This window comes from Canis lupus, chromosome 19 (assembly GCF_048164855.1).
Source record: "Canis lupus baileyi chromosome 19, mCanLup2.hap1, whole genome shotgun sequence".
In the NCBI taxonomy this organism is placed as follows: Eukaryota; Metazoa; Chordata; class Mammalia; order Carnivora; family Canidae; genus Canis; species Canis lupus.
The window spans coordinates 8,192,674-8,200,217 of NC_132856.1; the positions used below are offsets into that span (position 1 = coordinate 8,192,674).

The 7,544-nt window shown below is 40.4% G+C and overlaps 1 pseudogene; it reads left to right on the forward strand.

Annotated features, from left to right (window-relative positions):
* The first annotated feature begins 2,042 nt into the window (after nucleotides 1–2,042).
* On the forward strand, nucleotides 2,043–3,301 carry LOC140611257 (large ribosomal subunit protein uL4 pseudogene; annotated as a pseudogene).
* The last annotated feature ends 4,243 nt before the right edge of the window (nucleotides 3,302–7,544 follow it).

Sequence of the window (7,544 nt, forward strand, 5' to 3'; positions counted from 1 at the left end):
GAACAGACATATAGATTAATGGAACAGAAGAGAGTCTAGAAATACACCACATAAAAAATAACCAATTGATTTTTCACAAAAGTGAAAAGGCAATTTAAGGGAGAAAAAATGGGGGATCCCTGGGTAGCTCGGTGGTTTAGCACCTGCCTTCAGCCCATGGCATGGTCCTGGAGTCCCGGGATTGAGTCCTGCATCAGGATCCCTGCATGGAGCCTGCTTCTCCTTCTGCCTGAGTCTCTGCCTCTCTCTCTCTCTCTCTCTCTCTCTCTCTCTTTCTCTCTGTCTCTCATTAATAAGTAAATAAATCTTTTTAAAAAGGAGGGGGGGCAGCCCGGGTGGCTCAGCGGTTTAGCGCCGCCCTCAGCCCAGTGCATGATCCTGGAGTCCAGAGATTGAGTCCCACGTCGGGCTCCCTGTGTGGAGCCTGCTTCTCCCTCTGCCTGTGTCTCTGCCTCTCTCTCTCTCTCTCTGTGTGTGTGTGTGTGTCTCTCATGAAATAAATAAATAAAATCCTTTAAAAAAAAAAGAAAAATAATAAAAAAAAAACAAGAAAAAAGGAAGGGGGAGAAAAAATGGTCTTTCTAACAGCTGGTGCTGGACAAATTATATATCTCTATGTAAGAAAATAAATCTTTATTTAAACTGCCCAACTAATAGAGAAATTAATTCAAAATAGATCATAGATCTAATTGTAAAACCTAAAATTATAAAGCTCTGAGAAGGAAGCATGGGAGAAAAAAGCTTTGTGGCCAAGGGTTAGGCGGAGTTCTTACACATGACACCAAAAGCATGATCTTTAAAAGAAAATTTTTTCCCTATTGACAAATTGAACTGAATGAAAAGCAAAACTTTTGCTTTGTGACAGACATTGTCAGGAAAATAAAAAGATTAGCCACAAAGTATAAGAAAGTATTTGCAAATCACATATCTGACAAAGAACTCGTATCCAGAATGTACAAAGGACTTTCAAAAGTTAGCAGCAAGAAAACAAACAATTCAAAAACTACAATAAAATAAGCAAAAGATTTGAACAGATACCTCACCAAAATAGATATACAGATGGTGCTGAATAAGCACACAAAAAGATGGTTTTGGGGTGAGGGAACTGTTCTATATCCTGATTTGTTTACATAAATCTATACATGTGTTCAAATTCACAGAGCTATGCATCAACAAAAAGTCATGATAATTTTTAAGATAAAGTTATAGGAAAGAAATAACATCCTAATAAGAGAACTTTCTCCATATGGCTTTGGTGTTTCAGCATGGAAGTACTAATAAAGAAGTGTGGGCACCAGCCGTAGTACTTCTTCAATCATTTCTCTCCATGAAAAGGCCCAGATGATGCCCAAATTAGTAAGATGCCAGGCAAAGGGTCACATGCTCAGACCCTGGAGATTTGGAAAATGTCATTCTAAATAGGAAGATCATTCCTAGAATTTTGTCAGCTTGGAGTCTGAACAAAGACAGCCTCAGACAAAGGCATAGATATTCTTGGGATTTTATAACCACAAATTATAACAGTAATTCATGTTTCTCCTTAATGTATCTCTTAGGTTATGGCATCCTCTTGTTCCTGCAGGCAAAAGAGGTCTGCGTAAATAAGTCTTGATTGGTTTGGGACCTTGAGATGATTATCTGACAGCAAAGGAGTGCTTGGTACCAATGTTTCCCAAACCGATGCCATGAAATATTAATCCCAAAAGATTTTGAAAGAGGGAGGGGGAGAGAAGGAGAGAGAGGGAAGAGGAAAACATGGTTTGGGAAACTAGAAAGTGCTGCATGTTCTGTTTTTCTTTGAGTGATTCACAATGCATATTAATCTATTAATACTCTGGGAAATCCCACAGTAAAGAAATCTATTTGCCTCTATTTAATACAGTTTCCTTAACATAGTTGATCATGAAATTTTTTCCCAAATAATTCCAAATAGTAATAATTCAATGAAAGCCCATTTTGGGACATGTTGCTCTATCCCAAATCCTGATTACAGACTTTAGTGGCTAAAATGGACTTGGGCCCTCTCCTCTCCTCTCCCCACGATGGCGTGTGCTCATCCATTGATATCTGTATACTCCGAAAAGGGGGAATCATCTGGCAAAAATGTTACTTTGCCTGCTGTGTTTAAGGCTCCCATTCAACCCGATATCGTGAACTTTGTTCACACCAACTTGCACAAAAACAACAGACAGCCATATGCTGTCAGTGAATTAGCAAGTCATCAAACCAGTGCTGAGTCTTGGGGTACTGGCAGAGCTGTGACTCGAATTCCCAGAGTTCGAGGGGTGGGACTCACTGTTCTGGCCAGAGTGCTCTTGGAAATATGTGTCATGGAGGCCGCATGTTTGCACCAACCAAAACCTGGCGCCATTGGCACCGCAGAGTGAACACAACACAAAAGCAATATGCCATCTGCTGTGCCCTGGCTGCCTCAGCCTTACCAGCACTAGTCATGTCTAAAGGTCATCATGTTGAAGAAGTTCCTGAACTTCCTTTGGTGGTTGAAGATAAAGTTGAAGGCTACAAGAAGACCAAGGAGGCTGTTTTGCTTCTTAAGAAACTTAAAGCCTGGAATGATATCAAAAAGGTCTATGCCTCTCAGCGAATGAGAGCTGACAAGGGCAAAATGAGAAACCGTTGTCATATCCAGTGCAGGGGACCCTGCATCATCCACAATGAAGACAATGGTATCATCAAGGCCTTCAGAAACATCCCTGGAATTATTTTACTTAATGTAAGCAAACTAAACATTCTGAAACTTGCTCCTGGTGGGCATGTGGGACACTTCTGCATTTGGACTGGAAGTGCTTTCCACAAGTTAGACAATCTGTATGGCACTTGGCGTAAGGCTGCCTGCCTCAAGAGTAACTACAACCTTGCCATGCATAAGATGCTTAATACAGAATTTAGCAGAATCTTGAAAAGCCCAGAGATCCAGAGATCCCTCCAAGCACCACGCAAGAAGATTCATCATAGAGTCCTGAAGAAGAATCCACTGAAGAACCTAAGAATTATGTAGAAGCTAAACCTGTATGCAAAGACCACGCGCCGGAACACCATTCTTCGCCAGGCCAAGAATCACAAACTCCAGATGGATAAGGTGGCAGCAGGCTTTGAAGCCAAATCAGGTGAGAAGGGGGTTCCAGGCCATGGTAGGGAAGAAAGGAAAGAAGGCTCTTGGTGTGAAAAAGCCAAAGAAACCTTTGGTAGGAAAAAAGGCTGCAGCTACCAAGAAACCAGCAGCTGACAAGAAACCCACCACAGAAGAGAAAAAGCCTTCTACCTAAAAACTTGTATTTGTTTATTCCATAAAAGTCAAATCATTTTGGACACCTAATTTTAAATAAAGACCTGATCAAAGACAGTGAGAAAAAAAAAAAAAAAGATGGACTTGGGATACAATAATTAACTCTCTCTCCTCTAACTGGGGTCTTTGCCAACTCAGTTTTTCCCATAATTCAGGGCCAGTTTTACAAAGAGATAAGTAGATAGTTGCTGACTTGCTTAAATTTCAAGGACATTAAATAATTATAATAATTAATAATAATAACAAACACATATATATGTGTACCCACTACAGGGGCACCTGGGTGGCGGCTCAGTGGTTGAGTGTCTGCCTTTGGCTCAGGGCATGATCCCAGAGGCTGGGGATCAAGTCCCGCATCGGGCTCCCTGCATGGAGCCTGCTTCTCCCTCTGCCTATGCCTCTGTCTCTCTCTGTGTCTCTCACGAATAAATAAATAAAATCTTTTTTTAAAAAATACCTACTACATATCAGGTATTTTTCTAAGCACTTTATATATACTAACCAGTTTGGTTGTTGTGACAACCCTGTGAGGTAAGCACTATTATTACCCCCATTTTATACATGTGGAAACTGAGGCACAGGCCACTTGCTCAAGGTCATACAGATAATAAGTGGCTGAGCCAAGTATTCAAACCTGGCAGAGTGGATCCAGAGTCCTCACTCTTGATCACTGTATTATACTGCCTCTCATATGAGATACCTGCTCTGTTTCCTTCCTCTGTTTCTACTATTAGTCATTCATTTCTTTGATACCATTAGAGTCTGTGATCTTCCAGAAGTCCATTGGAAAACACAATATCCTCCCAAAGTGAGAATTCCCAGATGCAGTGTAGAAGCTGTTCTTTCTCCCTAGAATGTTTTTGTTTTAAAATTTATTTATTCATGAGAGACACACAAAGAGGCAGAGACATAGGCAAAGGGAGAAGCAGGCTCTCCAAGGGGAGTCCAAAGCAGCACTCTACCCCAGGACCCCAAGATCACACACTGAGCCAAATGCAGATGCTCAACCACTGAGCCACCCAGGTGTCCCTCCCTGGAATATTTTCACTACTACTCTGTTATCACTCCTGTCTGGTGAACTGCTGGTCATCTTTAAAGACCTCATCCAATCATCACCTTCCCCCACAAGAAGCTTTCCCAGAAACCCTGAAGGGCTGTCTCACCACATCTGTGGCATAGATCTTGTCTGCATTTTACTATAATTGCTTTGTATATATGTTTAGTTTTATCACCAGCCTATGACATTCTCAATTTCAGAAACTTTGTTTCAGACATTATGCTAGGCATAAAAGAGTAGAAAGACAAAAAAGAAATGGTGCCTGGCCTCAGAGAGTCCCTATGCCTTATATACTTGTTCTTAATGGACACAGCTGATATTTAAGACAAGGGCTGGAGAGATATAAGCAAAGATTATGTGGGTACAGAGGGAAGAACAATTATTCCCAGTTGGAAGGAGGTGATATGTGAGCTAGGACTAAAAGAAGAGGAAGGTTTCAATAAGAAAATACATGAATGAATGAATGAATGAATTCCTTGGGGGAAATGAATGATTTATGTTATTTTTATGGTGTAAAAGGGAAAGGATTAGACTTGGAGACTGTATTAGCAGCGGCTGCCATTAGCCCTGTGCCTTCAGGCAAGTCACTTCATTTTTTACATTTCAGTTTACCCATCTGTAAAATTGGAATAATAACCACTCATTTCCCAGGATTTGCTTTAAGAATTAAATAATGTCCAGAAAAGCGCTTTTTGTAAAATGCTAAATACCATAAAGATGTTAGGTTTACTGATGCTCCTTACTTGCTCTTGTATATTGTCTCTTAAGAGTTCAATGAGAGGAAGAATATTTGAGAGCTTACTCTGTGGCAGGATTATTCTATGTACTTCCTGGATACCATTTCATTTACTGTCCCAACAATTCTATAAGGTTGGTATTATTACTATGGCCATTCTACAGATGTGGAAAAGAAGGCACAGAAGGCTTCTCAGTTGTCTTGCCGACGGTCACACAGCTGTCCAATCTTGGAGCCAGATTCAAGCTCAGGTGGTACCTGAGGGCCCCTGATCAGAGACTAAAGATAATGAAAGATGTCCTTAGTCTGGTCCAGTTATTCTACATCAAAAATCAATTAAGAATGGACAGATGTGACAGGATGACTCTCTGACAAAGATCAAAACCCCTCTTTCTCACCTTTGTCAGCAGATACATCGAACATGTGGTTAATCATAAGAATCACAGAGTTTGGATTTTCTTTTCCGAAATATTTTGTCTTTTACTTAAACACTGATTAAATGAAAAATTAAGGCATAAAGGTTATAGATATTTCACAGGACTTTTATTTTTAAAGATTTTTATTTATTTGACAGGAAAGGAGAGAGAACACAAGCAGATGGAGGGGCAGGAGCAGACTCCCTGTTGAGCAGAGAACCCGATGTGGGACAGGACTCGATCCCAGGACTCTGAGACCATGACCCGAGCCTAAGGCAGCTCATAACTCACTGAACCACCCAGGTGCCCTATCATGGAGCTTTTTTAAAGATGGAATAGGTGAGCACTGTCCTACTGAAACCCAACCTGATAAGGTCATTGTTAAAGATACAATGCCAGCAGCTGGCTAAATCAGAATAATGAGGCTCCCATTCAAATCAAGTAGCATTTATCTGTAGTTTAAATGGCTCTCTAACATTTGTATTTCATTGGTATGAGAGTTCCAGCAGAACCCTAAAGCTATTAAATAGAACACCAAGGCTTTTTAATAGCTTCTAACTTAGCAAACCATGGTAATTTAAAAGGGAACGGATGAACTTCTAGAAGCAAGGAGATTTCTGCTGAAGAATACAAATGTGTTCTCTGCTATTGCTTCTGCCTCTTTCTGGGGAGAGGCAAAAGGCACAGAGGCATGTGATGGAACTTTCCAGCTGGTGGTTTTGCATTATCAAGAAGGAAAGTGTTTGAAAATGAAAATTACTGATAATTAGTTGTGAACATCTGTAAGGGAGAAAAATGGAGAAACACTGCAGAATCTTTATTTATATAAAAGGCTGAACCTCATGGGTAGCAGTGTGAATTGGTACAATCTTTTGGAGGGAATTTTAGCAATGTGCTGACCCTTTGACCCAGCAATTCCACTTCTAGGAATCCATAGCAATATTTGCACATGTACACAAAAGTCTATGTATAAAGAGGTTCACTGTAGCATTGTTTGCATGTATGAAAAAAGGAAATAATCTATCCAATTAATATGAAAATATTTAGGGGATCCCTGGGTGGCGCAGTGGTTTGGCACCTGCCTTCGGCCCAGGGCGCGATCCTGGAAACCCGGGATCGAATCCCACATCGGGCTCCCAGTGCATGGAGGCTGCTTCTCCCTCTGCCTGTGTCTCTGCCTCTCTCTCTCTCTCTGTGACTATCATAAATAAATAAAAATTTAAAATTTTTTTAAAAATATGAAAATATTTAAACAAATGATGGCATATCCATATTTTAGAAAAATTTGCTGCTAATAGATGAAATGAGATAGATCTACATAGTTGACACAGAAAGATGTCCCTGACATGTTAAGTGAAAAGGGCACATTGCAAAATGGTATCCCTTATATGATTCCACTTTAAAATGTCTTTGATGTTAATATATATGTAGAAAAATATCTGGAGGAATATGTCCCAAAGACTACCAGTGGCTATCTCTGGGGGATGGTGTAATATTTTTGTAATCTTTACATTTTTATGAGCATCAATTGCTTTTGCAAAGAGAGGGGGTAAAAAAACAAAAGTTGAAGGATTTCCTCAAGGGGAGAATGAAAGAAACATGGCTGGTAGAGATTTACTCACTGTATTTAGGTGAAAGGGTTTAATGTAATTCTGCAGAATCTTTCAGATTCTGGCAATCTGGGCAAGGGTACTAAACCATCAGAATGAACCAACATGACTGTGCTCACACAGGGAGACTGAGACATAGTCCTTATTCTGCTTTCTGGGTTGTCCCTTTGACTCTTGCTGCTGTTCCTCAACCTTAGCTGACAGAGTAGAAGCAGCTGATTTTCCTTTTTCTTCTCTTGTCTCACAGGCCAGCCATTTTAGAAGGCACTAAAACATGGTGGTAAAGAGCTTAGCCTTTGGAGTGCCAGAGTCTTAGGTGCAAATCCCAACTTTGCCACTCTACTAACTGTGTGACTTTGAGAAATTTGCCTCTCCTGTTGGGTCCTCCGTTTCCTCATGTTAGAGAACCTGCCTATGA